The sequence below is a fragment of the Hermetia illucens genome, chromosome 3, assembly GCF_905115235.1.
Source record: "Hermetia illucens chromosome 3, iHerIll2.2.curated.20191125, whole genome shotgun sequence".
NCBI classification, from domain to species: domain Eukaryota; kingdom Metazoa; phylum Arthropoda; class Insecta; order Diptera; family Stratiomyidae; genus Hermetia; species Hermetia illucens.
Window position 1 is genome coordinate 51,260,525 of NC_051851.1, and position 17,229 is coordinate 51,277,753.

Sequence of the window (17,229 nt, forward strand, 5' to 3'; positions counted from 1 at the left end):
TTTCATGCAGAGTTGCATTCAAGCGGTCACATACTGTGTCCGCAAATTTGCCGGTAATTATTACGGTTATGTCGTCCGCAAATGCTTGCGCAAAGACTTTTTCATCCTTCAGGAGCCTCAGCAGGGTATCCATTACAGCGGAGAGAGAACCCCTCCCTGTGGGCAGCCCTTAAGACATCCTGCTTCAATAGACTTCTGGCCGACTAATATATGGATTTTTCTCCAGTCTAGCATGTGAAGGATCTAACTGATTAACAGCGGTTCGATTCCATGCTGTCTTGCCGCGAATGAGGCATAATTGAAGGCACCTTCCATGTCCATGAATGCGCCTAAGACTTTTCTGGTACGCGTGTTGCCTATGGTGAAGCGAACCGATCTAGTTTAGCCTATAGTGGCTGTACAGTCCTTGTAATCATTTAATTTTCGAATTGCCAAATGTGTCATTACTAATCTCTACCTAAATTATAATATTATGGAGAAGAATCTAGAAGAATCTAAATCTTTCTCTTTGAAGAGACTTAGAATAACCAAGATGAGACTTACGGAACCAAATCATATTTCGTTGTAGCATATTTTGGAAATTTAAAATGGAGGTTAGTCTATATGTCAAGCTTCCTGCAAGTCATGAATATTCAAATAGTTATAGCTATCGTTGGTATTCATATATCAAATCCGGGTAAAAATATCATTCCCCATTGTCTAACACTAAAGTGACTGTGAGGGTGTACTCGGTGAATGGAATAGTAAAGCGTTAGTCCTTCTGTTGCCCTGGGTTCGAATCCGGGTTCGTTATGGTCGTTTGTGTTCGTCCTCCTGCTGATGATAATGAATGTTGAAAACTAAGTAGCGAAAAAAAGAGCAATGCAAGACAAGAAGAGAAAGGATAGGACAACAACTATATATATGAAGTACCATATAACTGTCACTGATGATACATATTGGAAAGGATTACACCCCGATTTCTAGAACATCATCAGTTCTCGCAGGTGGGTTCGTCCGGAGTTATGTCCCACGCCACAAGGGCCACTATGGACTAAGTTTGGGAGCTGCTTCCTGAAAATTAATGTTCTGTTTTAATGATATTGTATGACCCCCTCCTTTGAGCTTTTTCCTATGGGGTTTACGCTAATATTCCGAGGAATGGGGGAGATCTCGAAGAAGCAATCTTTGAGAATAATGTCCGCATTATTACTTGTTAATTTTTAAGATATTCCCTAAAATTAGAATTTTCATTCTCCTATATAACTTACTACATGGGATGATAAGTTCGCTGACTGACATATAAATGTCGAAAAGTGAAAACGCGGGAGTGTGGCGGTGTGCTTTGTGAATGGAATAATCGGGCCGTATCTTCTTTAAAAGGTGGAGGTGGGTTCAAATGGATGTTTGTCATGAATGTTTATGTTCCTCTTCGTACTGTCCTGCAGTTGTAGCCTTATGATAATTATAATGGAAGTCTTATTGAAAAACATGGGGAAAAAGAAAGTAAGAAGGGAAGTGAATAGAAGATATCTTAGGTGTGTACAAAAGTTTTTTTCGATTCGTCGAAAAAATATCTCCATTTTGGATCATCCCGTGTATTTTTAAGGTTGTTTGGCTCTTGGGGCGAAATGAAAAAATGCAGAGCTTGCAAATTTTCACTATATACTTATTACATCTTAAATTATATGTGTATTTTTTATATTTAAAAATATTTCGTCGATGGCGGGTTACATCACTGAAATGGCACTCATGTAAAAAAAGCAGACAAACGGTTCCCACGATTCTTGCAGATTATTTTATCTGAAATCAAAAATCAAATTACATTTTAATCTATAGGTGAATGGCTATCGTAGTAACTGGGATTTTCTGAAAATTTTGAAAATTCAATTTTTCGCTTGCTTTTAAAAATTGTAACTGAAAATATTTTTTTTTCTTCCTATTTTTTAGAAAACGGTTGAATATTTTTGAGAAGAATTGTAGTTTCCAGGATAGTCAAACATGTGGTGAATCTTCCATTAAAATTTTATTTATATCCATTGAACCGTTTTCGAGAAATAGCGGGTACTAGTTAAAAACAATCCAGTTTTGCAAAAAACGTCTTCGGAAGTTCGCGTGTACGCACTTCGCTCTTAAACATCTTATCTTCCCATTTCTGCAACTTTCCAATTATTTCGAATTTCGGAAAATTACTTTCTACTTACGTTCTACACATGCTCTAAATTAGATTTTTCCAGACGGTTGCACGAAATGACCTCCTCAATGCATAGTTTCCTTCGTAATCTATCATATATTACCAACGGTCTGGTAGTAACAATATTTCCTTTTTGAGGTTGTGTTAAATACAAAACATTATCAAAATGGGTTTACTTTCTGTCTGTCACGGGCACTTTCCTCAGACACGGTTATACCTATTGACATGAAATTCGGTAGGAAGTTTGGAATTGTGAACACCCACGCATGCGGTGAATTATATTGTTGTAAGTCGACTCTTTATCCACTGATGGTTTTAGCCGCACCACATTCGGTGAGGCTCCTTCTCTTGTGGATGATGGCTAGTCACCATAACATATGGAAAAGCACTTTTCTTCCAAGCAGAAGACAAATCATTTCAATCATCAATGCATTCAAACGGAGTAACGCCGTCGGGCTGGACGGTCTCCCCGCAAAGTCATTAATCGCTGCACCTGCAGTTATTGCAGATCTACCAACTTCCATTCGTACAGAAATCTTGCGAATCTGAGATCTTTCCAGAGAGTGGAAGAAGGGGATAATCGTTAAGATTCCAAAGAGGGGCACTCGTTTTGATTATGACAATTGCTGCAAATGTGTGTTCCCTGCCGTCGCATCTCGAAAGCTTGATGGACAGAGAGCACACTGGTTTCCGCTTCGGATCCTCCCGCATTGATCACATCCATACTCTGCCGATCACTTTGAAACAGTGTGCAGAATTTAGATCTTCGTTTCACCTGCCCTTTTTTTGAGGGCTAAAGCAGAGAAATAATATCGGTGATGTTTTCCATGCTGCTTTGTCTGGAGGAGGGGGATCGACTCATTGGCCAAATGGCTCTGGATTTGGAAAGAGAGGCAAATAGAAGTGGACTGAAGATAAACACAAACGATACATTACGCTTCGCAGTCTTATGGAATATGACATTCTCCCTATTTGCATTGATGTACAGACCATCGAAAGCGTTGATCAATTTGCACATCTAGGAAGCATTGTTTCCGCTGACAGTAGCACCGAACTGGATGTTGCCGGACGTATTAACAGCACTAGATCCGCTTTAGCTGCCTTGTCTAAGGTCTGAAAAAGCAGTTATCTCAACATTAAGATCAAGTTGAGACGGTTCTGCGCTACTGTTGTTTCTGTTTTGCTATCTGGGAGTAGCACATGGAAAAGGCGCCAAGCCTTCGTCAGCATTTGTCTGTGTCGTATCATTGGAGTACGCTGGCCTGATACGATGATAGGTCCGACATTAAGAAGAGTGACTGACTACATCATGCAGTAGAATTCAATCTCCTAAGATGATCGACGATGGGGCCGCCTTAAGAGCACTCGACGCAAAACACTAGAGGAGGGGGGGCTGAAGTGAATAATCCTTCGAATATCCCATCAAAGACACAAAAAGACTTTACAAAAGTAAAATCCTGCTCTTGATGTCAATAGCGGTGTTTCCTCGTTCTTGCGAACGGTTCTCCGACGTTTAACAAAATTTTGTAGTAAACCAGTTACCAAGTAGGGAAGAAAATCTTCCGATTTTTGTTTATTCAGGAGCGAAATGCTATTGTTCATAGGGTCTTCCTTGCCCCTGAGGGATAACTCGTGAGGAAGTCAATAGTGGTACAGTAATTCAACCTCTTAGATCACTCAGCAACAGATAATTTATCTTCCTTCATAAATGTTGCTAATAATTCATCGCATTAAATATTTGAGAAAATAGGAAAAACCACAAGGGAAAGCTGACGTCAACATTGCCAGGACTATCGCTGGACTAAATAAAGTATCCTTGGTGAAGAATGATGACTCTAAGTAATAGCATGGATTATGTTTTGAAAAATCCGTTGGTAAATGCATAGACTGCATAAGAACTCTTTATTGCTCAGTCTCTAATTTTTGCGTGATAGGTATTAAAAACATAATTTGCATATTCTGATTCTGATTCTTACACCAAAATCAGTGTAAACAATATAATGTATAAAACATGAGAAATATTAACCGGCAGCAAACAATCATGTGTAACACAAACCGAATGAACACATTGCAGATGACACACTACTCGTATTTCGTCTGGCACGTTTCAACCAGACAACACTTGAGGGAATGCGCTCGATCACATTGGAAATGTAAAAATAGTTTTAGGGCTTTAAATCTCAAGTTCAGGGTTTTCATGTTGCAATGGTTTTTCATTTCCACAGCTGTATTCAACCACTAAGTACCTGTGGATAGATGTATAATAACATACAAAAGTGCCTACACATGAATACGCTTGGCAATAGTTCATTATTGTGCTTTTCCGTTTTACATACATTCCTATATTACACATTGTAATTCTCCCATGAGCTAGTTATATGATACTTGTGTGACATATTCATGTTGCCTATCGTATTGTTAACCATTTGTGACTGTAATAAATGTACTCTGATGTTTAGTAATGCATGTAAAACAAAAACTCGAATTGGTGGGGGTGGATGACTTTTTGAACCACAAAGGATTATTTCTTGGGTCAAAAAGTTTCCAAGGTATCCATGACGTTGATATATGATATGACATAGGAAAGAGATTAGTATGATCTGTAGTTTTCTTTTTGCTATTCTCCTGTATATAATTTTATAGAACAACTTCATATATACATTTACTTTTTTTGCTGTTGTTTTCTCATTACTGCATTGAAAGTTATCATCATTATCTACTTCTAAAAAACTATTTAAATGCAAGTTTCTAATAAGTTCTCATTATACTCCATATTAACTGCCTACACTTTAAATTCAAAGCTTCACTTCCTAAGAGTCGCACTTAAATCAAAAAAATGTTTTATAAATGGAAATGCAAGTCAGCTTGTTGAACAACAATTAATAGAGACAAAGCCATTTACATAAACAATAAGTAGGCGTTCACTTTAATGATCCGCTTCAATGAAACGAAGAAGTATGTTCGGTATAATTTGTCCTCTGCTACTTAATTTCACATATTCTATGATTACAAGTATCGCATTATCTTATTTGTATTGTCTTCGCGGAATTTAATTATAATAAATTGAAGTTCTAAAGATTTGAAAAATACACAGAACATATTCTCATATTAATGACTTCAAGATACTTGTTTTGGAAAGTAATTTGGAATATATTTTGAGATTGTGTTGTAGAACACTTAAGTTTCAGTTTCAATTCATGTAACACTTCGGTTGATTATGGGAAAAAAGATTGGTTAAGAATTTGATAAAGATTATTCCAAGTAAAATATGTCACCACAATTACTCAGTCGGCAGTGATATTATAAATGGAAAATTTTTTGAAGCTTTCAAGTCACGATAGTATTATGACATAAACAGTGAATTGAAAGTTACCTATCCTGACTGCCAAGATTTGAATTTCGGGGAAAATTATATTCGGACAAGTTTTTGACGGTTTTTTCATAACATTGAGCGGGCTTATCTTTTTTAGTTATCAATACTCCTGAAGACTTTCATCGAATATTGAATACATATAATACAAATCGAATATCAGAATCTTAGCTTTTCATTTTTTGTGTATTTCTTGTGTAGAAATTCATGCGTAGATTCTAGTCGTCTCGTATACGCACTAAGTAAATCAGACTTTAATGTGATACTAACTTTCAATGTACATATAATGTCTTATATAGTTTCCCACAGGCCTCTATGTATAGCATCGCGCCTATCTACGCGACATCTTTGTCGGTTTCTGGCAATGTGCTTCAATTTCCTCCATGATTTCCCGAGGAGCCTGAACTTTTCCTCCATTTCCGCAAGTACTTCGAGGGCGGGGTAGTGGGTTCCATTGCATGGCTTAACTCACAATAGAGTTGCCGCGCTTCCTTAATACGTGACCTACCACTTTAGTGTTATGATCAACTTTGTTTACGATGAGAAGAAAGTTTGAAACTTTCGAGTAACAGTAATGGTCAGTTTCTACTATCATATAATAGCAGTGGAAGAACATTGGCACGGAACAATCTCAACTTCGGTATTGAAATAGTTGCGTATCGAGATTTTGGGAAAACAACAAGTTGTTTTTGAAAGTTGTCGGTCGAAATAACCCTAAGTAGATATTCTACGCCTTCAAAGTTCTGCCCATTAATGCAAGTAGGAATAGCGGAATGATCAGTACCTTAGTACGACGAGTACCTTAGTTTTGTTGGTGTTTACCTTCAATTCTATTCTGTCTCCTTTCCTAAATTGAGAATCGAGGTCCATGACTCGGCGAGAAGATAGTATATGTGGCCGGTGATCCGGTGATCGAGCGGTAACCAATGTACTATTTGTCAAACTTTTGATTTGAGGGTGATTTTAGCCAATTATTTCTTCAGCAGCAGAAAACACAGAAATCCCGCTCCTGTTGCCGCATTCAAGACAGGTGCCTTTCAGGATCTTAACGATCATCTTCTTCTACTTATAGGGAAACATCTCAAATTTTCGGGATTTACGTGCTATTGTGGCAGTTTCTGCTTTCCTCGACAACGCAATTACCATTACCATATATGTATGTATATCGCACGGTCATTGGTTCTTTTTCCCTTACTTTTAATCATACAATTTGTTTTCTTATGTTTTCGATTGGGTTCAGATCAGGCCTGTTGCCGGGCCAAGGTAACCGTTTAATTCCAAGCTGATTCATTAATTGTGTAATCTGTAGAAGAAAAAGAGTTAATGAAAATTGTATAAGCGGCAAGTTTAGTTCACTTCAAAAGAAATTTCCCATTTGAGCTCGATCTTCAGGAGCGGATTCGCTTGGCAGTATCGGCATTTTGACACCTGGAGATAAATCCTCAATTGATGGTATAAGGCCATCTTTAACAGTTATTGAGTATACGATCACTTTAGAAGAGTTAAAGAGAGCTCATTCAGTCAAGCTATTATGTAAGGAAAATTTTCTACTGTCCGTTGACCGCACTCATCTAAGTACCACACTTCATCTCTACGCCGGGCTCTCGGCCTTCCCTTGTGCCTAATCAAAAGTTTGGATGCATACGAGAAGATAACTCGTCTCCAGTCTTTGGGTCCAATCTCCCCGTACTTTACACCATTCGAGTCGAACGATACTACCAATTTCCTGTCCCTTTTTAAGCATCTATAGTACATACATCAATGTCCTTTCATTACATCTTACATTATGGGCGATTGAAGTATTATCCTCAAAAAGTATCATTATCATCAACGGCGCAACAACCGGTATCCGGTCTAGGCCTGCCTTAGTAAGGAACTCCAGATACGCCGGTTTCCGCCGAGGCAACCACCAATTAAATATCCCTAAAGTCTGTATCCGTATGGCTCAAGTGGGGCTGAGCTGTCGCAGCTGACGGTCGCGGTTCAAATTTCACTGGTGACAGGGAGGTTTGTTATCATGACTGGATGCCGGATACCAGTCGACTCAGCTGTGAATGAGTATCTGAATCAAATCAGGGTAATAATCTCGGGCGAGCGCAATGCTGACCACATTGCCTCCTACAGTGTACTGTAGTGTACCGTTACGGTCTTGAATGTAGTGCTCTAACACACTTCAAGGCCATGACCCAATTGGATTGTTGCGCCAACGATTATTATTATTATTAAAAGCTGTCTGGTGTTCTCGCTCCGTCTAAGGCAGGGTCTGCCTCGTCTTCTCTTTCTACCATAGATATTGCCTAGGGCATATAGACTTTCCGGGCTGGATTATCCTCACCCATACGGATTAGGTGACCCACCCACCGCAACCTGTTGAGCCGAATTTTATCCGCAATCAGGCGGTCGTGGTATCGCTAATAGATTTCATCGTTATGTAGGCAAAAGGTATACAAATAAGTAATTTGTCATCAAAGATTATATGCCTTTTTGATGTCATTTTGCATTTCAATAGCTCTCAATGAGGTTAAAAATAAAACGTAATATAATTTCCAATTTGTACTCGTATATGGATTGTAATTAATACTTGGAAAATTTAAAAATGATCAGCGGAAGAAAAATAAATTGCAATTTGTTAAGTTTTTTGTTGCTGAATTACGTGAAAGAAAATCTGGAAAGGTTGGTTGACAAGGGTCAGGATCAAGGTTTGTATTTGTAATCCTCTTGTCCTGGTTGTAGTGGAGCAATTCGCGTGATTCAGATTATCATAGCGATAAGCGATAATGTTCCCGAAACAGATACCAGATGTATCAGCCAAATCAGGACAATAATCATAAACTGTGCTGATTACAGTACCTTTTTGTGTACCATTATAGCTTCTGAGTCTGTTATACTTAATGAGTTTAACAACAAACTCATTAGTATCCTTATTGACATTAACTACGTTGTGTTTTTTTGAGTATGAGTCACATCAAATCAATCGAATGCTTTTCAGTTTTTACTTCAAAACAAGCGTGGGGATATTCCTCTGATGTCACTATTATCCACTTGTAGCGATCGAAAGAGTGGTCTTATCTCTAAAGGTATAATTATTTGATGGAAAAGTTCACAAATCTATAAATTTTCTGTTAAAATAATTTTGCGATTTGAAATATCCGGTACATATTTAACTTGGCATTTAACTCATCGTCGGTTATAAAAAATCCGGTGACGCATTTCCTAACTTTTCTTTCTTTCACAGTACTAGTAATTTAATACAGTACATATTGTATGTACAACACATTGGAAAACTTTTCGTTAGTGCAAAGTTCCTCTCAAAATTGGTGCAGGTGGGTTCCCTTTTTTCGAATTGCCCGCCGTTAATCTCTGCACTGAGCTAATTTCAGTTCAGAAATTGGAGAGTGCCGCCCCCATAACATATATTCAATAGGCCGAGCCGATGAGGCAGTCATCTGAAGTGGCTCTTGCCAAACAGCCTTGGTAGAGATTATCTGGCAACTAAGATGGTTCACCTCCGAAAAAATTCCTGGAGCATTTGCTTTCGACCAGGTTATTTTCTAGAAGTATCTTGGTGGTTGTGATTACGCCTGCATCCTGAGCAGAACTTGTGGGCTCAATACGTCAAGTTGGGCTTTAAAACTTCTTAATTGCGGTAGAGAATGTAGAGCTTGTATGAGCCAGTATCACTATGTTTATTATTGCGAAGCTCTAACTGTGGTCCCCCAATGAATCCGTTATTATTACGAAAGTTTTGTTCTCGTTATTCCTTCAGGATAGAAAATGGGTAGATGCCACTGGGAGCTAATAGATCTGGGGAATAAAGTGGTACTCAACCGGATTCGTTTGTTGCCATATGAGCCCCTGCGGCCTCAATTAAATCGACACTCTTCAGTCAGCTATTGTTTTCGATGTAGGAATTGGATAGGCGATCTTTTCGGTATTCCTCTTCTGCTATATTAAATTTAAATTTCCTATATTTGTGGAAGTCGAATATAGCTCATGGTAACGTTTTCATACAATTTTTATAACTAGTACTAGGTAAGGGTAGGAATCATCCGTTTATCATTACCCTTCGTGTGGACCGATTTTATTATTTTTATGAAATTTTATGATTCTGAAACTTTATGGTCAAATTCGACATAAAGAGCCTCTAAAGTCCAGAATTTACTGCAGCGTCCTCCGCCCACCAAACCGTCACTGAGGCAGGGTACTAGTTTTAAAGCTTCTTTTAACGATCTCGCATAAACTTGCGGCAAGCGTACTCTTGCGAAATCCTTTTGAATTTGACTACCCTGTCAGCAAATGTTCCGTTCGTCTTTTCAAAATTTAATCCTAAGTCCTTATTGATAATGTCAGACATTGAATTTTTCGATATTCCCGTTTGACGGGACATTATTTTTTGTTTATGGATCGGTTTTCGTTGGATTCGGACATCGATCGCCATAAGAACGGTGCCATGCCCTAACAGAACGTCATCTCTCCGATCTTTGACGGTCTTTCACATCAGCAGGATCCTCAAATAGTTTTATAACACTTAACTTTCGCGGCTTATACCAAGTGGCTTTAGTGTTTTGAATATCACCTTTTTTCCATCCCGGACTTATGTAGCCCTGTTATTATGATTCTATTTTCTTTATAGATCCACTCTATTGCGAAACCAAAGTTGTTATTGTAGATGTTTGTCCCACGGCGTCTCGGGGAGTTAACAGGGAGAGAGCTAAGTTCCCTGGCCTGGCTCATGAAGATTGTACGCGGGACGAGAATTAACCGTCTGTCGGTTTTTGGGCACTGGACCCTGTTTTGTTAAATTTTTGTGGGCTAGATAACCCAAGTGTATTTTAATACGTTTTGTGACGACACTGCAAGCACAATTGTGTCGGAGCCTATCCGAACAGGCAGGACACGTGTTACAAGCTTAGGCACAGATACCGTTTTGTGGTTAGTTTATGTTGTCTATATTTCGTTGCTCCTCCGTCACCCAGGTCTGAGAGCACCTTAAGTGAGAAGGCCTTGAACGATATTTAGGGCCAGGGTCAGTTATTTTTTCAAAACTTTTTATGTTAGGTTGTATATTTAAAGAACATGCTTATCAACGACAGTTTTTACCGAGATTTCTTTCGACTCTTTGTTAAAACTATTATAATACAGATATACTGAAAATTACCAGCTTCAGTGAGCAATAATTTGAAACATATTGCTCTAAGAAAAGAGTCGGTAGTATATGCACTGATGTCCCATTGATGGCTATGTCCGAAGGGCTTATGGGAATCGGTCTATCGCAGTGCGGGTTGCATCGCAACTTGGCGAAACAAAAGAAACCGAAAAAGCGATGCACTAGCGCAAATATTACTACACCTGACTGACATTAGCCCAACTGTCAAAATTTGACAGCTACAAAATTTTAACGAATTTAGAGGTATTTAAAATTGTAACATTTATGGGAGTACTAGGTACATATATATGATACGTATAAATGTATTTATCCGTTCAAGACACATATTTTGATACAATATTCGTGAAGCGTTTCAGTCTTGCTTTTGTCAGTAATGTTCTGCATTATTTTCGTAAAATTTTTTGTTTTTTTTTTTGTTAGTTAATCTTGTATATGTATACAAACTCTACTTGCTCGATTTTAACACTGGCAGAGTTGAGAAAGAGGCTTTACAATGTTCCGCCCGATTTCGTCCATTTCACTGCCGTTTTCTTTCAGTTGCCTTCCTTTGTTTTTTTTTCGTACAGTCAGATGTGATATTCCTAGTGCAATGCTTCGTATTTGCTTACAAAAATTCTTTTCTTCTCGTTTACCCTTTAACCGACTTCTTTTGATGGTCGAAACACGTTTTTTCCTGTATGAAATAACGCCCGTGACGTGATGTTTATGTCAGCGCTGTATCATCTCCTACAGTGGGCTTTGTGAATAGCATACTAGTGATGGGTGCGTGAATCGTCCTGCTAATATGCTGCAGCTTTAAATCTTAAGACAAACGGGCGAAGCCGTTTCGGTCCTGTAAGTTTGCTTTCGCGTAAAAAACCTGAGGCAGTTCCTTTTGACTCCTCATTTCACTTCACATTATAATCCATTACGGCTTTTGTCATTTGGGCCAGTTTTGGCGAAGTTCGAAAGTTAAGCGTAATTGTATATAGTTCGCCCCGATCTCTACTAAATTACTATATCGTATGCTTTCTCAAAATGAGATGCATCCCAATTTAAAAGTTTTCTAGTTAGGGGTCGTTGTGAGGCGGCAACGATACTTTTTCCTTCTTCCATATCCGAAGCTATGTTCCTGATTTCGTGCCAATAGGATAGTGTCAAAAAGCGCTGGCAGCCCTTCGTTATCAGGTTAAGTATAGCGTATCGTTTCTATTGTTATTAGCATTGTTCAAATATATGTAATTTCGATCTATTATAACTTAATTCAGCAAGCACCAATATTGAAGTCAGCATGCTTAGTGTGTATAAATTCCACTTACTCAGTGGATGGAATTACTTAATGAACCCCAGCATAAGTGCTTCCAAGAAGACATATCAAGTTGGATCATTGCTCCTCGGAAATAAAATATAAAATTTTACTTTCATAAATATCTTCCACAAGTACTTCAAATCAATAGTTGATATTTAAAGAGAATAGCGTTTGTATCCATGTAATTGCATTGTAAACGACCCAAGACTAGTTACATTGCCAATAAAAGCTAATAGTAGAATTTCCAGACGACGATATTAATTGCCTATGCACACACAAACATACAAATAGTGGAAACACGCTCGACCACTTTCATATTGGAAAGTGATGATCAACAACTGTTAAAATAGACATAATAAACGATTCATTACAATCGGAACAAATGCTGAGTTTAAATAATAAATGGTAAAAGTCAGCAAACGTTTTCATTTCAAATAATTCCGGTCCATAAATCCAGAGTAATTGTTTTTATTGTTGTTTGCTTAATACTTCGTTATTAAATTAATTATATGAATGATTATCTGTTTTATTTGAGATCACCTTTTATGCTCCGCAAGAGTTTCTTGAAAATGAGTTAATGCTTTACAGTTTATTGACTCTAAATTATGTCATATTCCGTAATAATGCGATAATCGCTTGAAAATACTTCAGGACCGCTAAGTTGAAGCAATGGTAATTTTTGAATCCGTAGCTAGTATAATCTATTGGATATTATATCTGTATTGAAAAGTATTTACTCCAAATTGTTAAAAAGGGCTTCCTACCTTTACGAAGTTCTTTCTAAACAATTTATGATTATCCTCGGAGCACAATTGTTTTTAACACACATCAGCAAGGTTAGAAACAGTTATACCTTCAAGAAAATCAACTTCAGCAAATATTTGGAGATTGCAATTTGCCGTCACCTCGATAAATATTTTGAAACTTGAAGATAGATATTAAGAGCGCTTGGTTCCTCTTTCGTAATTGTATGATGGAAAAAATCGATTAATTTAAAAATTTTCTACGGAATCGTTGCATTTCAGTGGCCACCTTAGAGAGGTGATCCGGTCCAGATTGATGCAATTTTTTTTTGGTACTTTGTAATCACATGTAGGTCACATAACTTGCTCAGATTTTCATAACAGTTATATGGATATGGAGTAATATAGTTAGTTCAAGATAAAGACAGCATAGAAAAACAATTTTGAGGACGATGTTTGTCAACTAGATATTTTGGAGAAAAATAGCTATTTTTGAATTAAAACGACAGATAATTTTTTGAATATCATAGAGGAGGGAGTGCGCGCCCTTCGTGAAATCCTGGGGCGATGGAACACATCGACACTGATGTCAACGATGTAATGTAGAGTCAACGCTCTATGCTTACATATATGTACGTTGCAAATGTTAATAGTTAATTTGTAGTAGATAGTATCCATAATAAATCGGCTTGGATGTATTAGGCAAAGCAGTCATGAAACTGTGGCACGTTGCATGTCGACAACCCGATGAATTATTGTTCATTTTGTTTTATCACTGATTGCAACATTGAGAACCAATTTCCATGTAACACTATTGGGCCGGAATGCCACTGAGTTTACTTTTTAATGTAAAATTGACCTTCTATAATAGCATGATTCACTGTCATAAATTTTACTCTGGCATTCTATGGACTTAGACCAAATTGTTTCCCAATTGTATTCACGAATCCTGCGTTAGAATAATTTCGATATTTTTTAGGAAATAGAATAGAAGAATTGAGAGTTGCCCTTGTCTGTTGTCTTTCATGTCCCCTCTTGCTTTATGTGGATCTGTTCGCATTGTGCTTGTCTTTAGCGTAACTTCTTTGATTTGTAATAAGGTTGTGTCTCGATTTTATTATCTTCACATTCTATGCGTTATCTATATATGTGATAAGTGATACCCCACTACACCGGAACGAGTACAAAGTGAATGAGAGACATTTTTAATCGAGAAATTGACACTCAGCTCTCGAACTGTCTTCTGGCATTTGACTATACATGAAGTGGTGGTCGTTGACTTTTTATTAAAACGTCATATGAAATGTAATATTTTGACGTGCGGTGGTCATTCGCGTTGAAAGGTATCACCCTAATGTGAATAGGAAATCACGCTGTAGGATGAATTCTGCTGTTCTATGGCGCTCTTGTGTTGCTCGTGGCTCTAGTAAGCCTTATTATGTTGATCAAAATCTTGTTTATGAAAAAAAGATAAAAATTACCGTGTTGAATTAAGAGGAAGTTTTTGCAGTACACTATAAATTGAAATATGAATGAAAGATTTCATTTGTATAATATTTGCAAAAAAAAATTCGTTCCATATTAAGACAAAATTTGTTTGGACAATGACAACTACCGCATCTAACTCAGCCATGTAAAGAAGACCTCCTGAACTATACGGTTTTTTGGAAATTCATTCGTAATCCTGCAACATTTCTAGATATTTCTATAAAATTTCATGCAAATATCATCGCTAGAACGCCTCCCGCGGTGTCATACTTTCAAATGCAATTCACCTACTGTATTGACATACTGTCCCGTTAGCTCTAGGGGTGTTGTCGTTCATCCGTCCTTTAATATACAGACGAATATTGAACGTTGACACGTTACTTAAGGCGCCACGTGCACTTAATACCTCACTCTCGTTCTGTTCTTCACTGAATCGATGCAACTTCAAAAGTCGCTATTAATTGATGACCCAATAAACTCATGTTACTCCTTCAGTATCGCGAACTATTTAAATTGCCAATTCGAACACTTTCCCTACTTATATTTATGGTCCTCTGTTGAAAATAGGTTTCCTCTCGAAACACCTCTTTATTTCCAGCCTAACATATACTATTTCCAATAGCATCTAGCGAAATTCCGCCGCCTCTCTCCATTTTTGGGGACAATTTTTAGAAAGACCTTTTGACGTTTTATCTGTAATGTTTCCATTAAATTTTTTGGTAACTGTAACCTTGCTCACCTGAACTAATCATTGTAACTCCAAATATTATAATTTCTCACAATCTTTTCTGCAATCAAATGGAATGTTATCTAAATGCTTCGAAGTTCCCTTTCTTCTTCTTGTAATGGAACATGCAACCATACAAAGTTAAAAAATTTTGTAATATATGGAAATTTGAATGAAAGCTTTTTGACGCATCTTTTAAAGGTTTTGTTGAAAACAAAATTTTATTAAACTTTTTTCAGAAGCGGATATAGCTATTGACTGGAAATTCTGTAGAAAGGTTACACCTGTGAGCCCCCGCACATGCAGTGAATTATATTGCTGCACATTGAACTTAAGGGGGTCACTTAAAAGGGTGTTGCAATTTTTTTTTCACCAAATATAGCCATTTGAGGTATGAAATGAAAGGTCTCAATTAGTACTTTTCGGAGAAGATATTAGTTGGAGGAGTGTGGGGGTCTGAAGTGGGTCAATTACTTCAAGGACCCATTCTCAGTAACCAACAAAAAAAAAAAAATATGGTGGTTCATGCAGATAGTACCTAGGCCTCTAATTTACGATATCTGCTCAAATAATGTTAATAATATACTATTATATTTTGAAAATTTACTGCAAACCTCCCTTAGGTTGATCCTAAATTCGTAAAATTTTGCAATAATATAGATGTTTGTGAAGTTCCACACTGGAAAGTTTGCTAGAAATCTTACTATTATTAGAAAGGTTACCGTAGTTTAAAGCTGCTTGTTTTGTATCAGATTACTACTCCCTAAGAGATAAAATGTTAGTACTATATCAAATTGAATATTGGGTATATTCAACGTATATACACTACGTGTACCCAAATATTCTTACACAGAAACAAACAACAAAACTTTTCATACCTGAACATCGAACCGCCAGTTTCCGACTTGTTTATTTTCAAAGCTTGGAGTGCGAAAATTTCAAAAGTTCAGATCACATATTCACAACTCTACCCGATTTCCTTTCACGAATTTTGCACTTCCGTCCTCTGAGTCTGCTTTTCTCTCTTTAGTTTCAAAGATAGAAGGCGCAATTTCGAAACTAGTACTCGACGGGGTATTCGTGGGCCTTTCCAAAAACTTTGGTATTTTGCTAGTTAACTGTTATCTGCTGAAGTGAGTGTTGATCGCTACTTGACAACGGAAGACTTCCCCCACTATTGGACTATTGGCACTTTTGTGGAAACTCACTGCGATGCGAACTGCCAAAACATCCAATACCGAGCTGCCCAAGCTTATGACGCTAGGTGCTGCTCAAGTTTTTCGAACGATGCGTAAAAATATACAATGCACCGTTGATTTGATTGATAGCTGGTAGCTGAGACACGGGTTTTTCGTAATTCCAAATCAATCTATTGTACAATGGTATTTAAGTATGGTCTTGCGGTCTAGTGATTAAAGTAGTGGAGCTGATTGGATGATTTTTTTCTCTATTATTTTATTTATAAGCTGTACTTATAGCACTAAAGAAAAGAACAATTCTTTTTCCGAAATATCGGCATATGCGCCCACGATGGTATTATTTACAAAAAGAAGGAAGGAATTAATTCTTCACTTATGGACTGCACAGGTGGACATTTGCCTGGACGTGGGGACTTAGACTTCATGTAGTAATCTAGAATGTACTTGCACTGTTTTATAGTCGCTGAATGCATATAGCAAAGGCTTATTATCCGCACAAGAAAACTTGACGCCCTTTACCTGCAAAGGTGTACAGGATTAGGATGGTTTGCACTCGGCCCTGATTTATGGGGGACCATGCCGCCAGGCTCCACATACCCTACACTTCGTATTGTCAAAATTGCAGAGAGGAGGGAGAGATCCTCATGCACTTTCTATGTGATCAAAGAGATCTCTGGTGGTAGAGAGGGGAAGCTACTATCCAACTCCCTCTGCTGATGTGCATAGTTCGCACCCTTACGCTACCTCCTCCAGGACTTAGATAATTGATGTTAGTTTCTATTATAATCTTCGAGGGGGCAGTATTAACCTATGATATGCGGTGTCTAGTTTGTATCATGTATCATAAAAGGTGGAATTCAGTGATTAAGACTGAAATGTTTTTTTTCCTACCTTCCTTCATCTCCTCATATGAGAGCTACAATATTATATCCTTACCATAAATTCTAAAGTTATTTGACTTCAAAGGTCAGTTTGGTCAACTTCTGTTATGAAATAAAAGGCGGTCACAGCTCGATACTATATAATATTTTTTGTTAGTTTCGTGTTGAAATTTGGACTAACACTACCGTTTAT

The 17,229-nt window shown here is 37.6% G+C and overlaps 1 protein-coding gene across 3 annotated transcripts in view; it reads left to right on the top strand.

Moving 5' to 3' along the window:
• Positions 1–17,229, top strand: part of LOC119650662 (myosin heavy chain 95F) — a 125,859-nt gene that overhangs the window by 42,577 nt on the left and 66,053 nt on the right. The window lies entirely within an intron of this gene.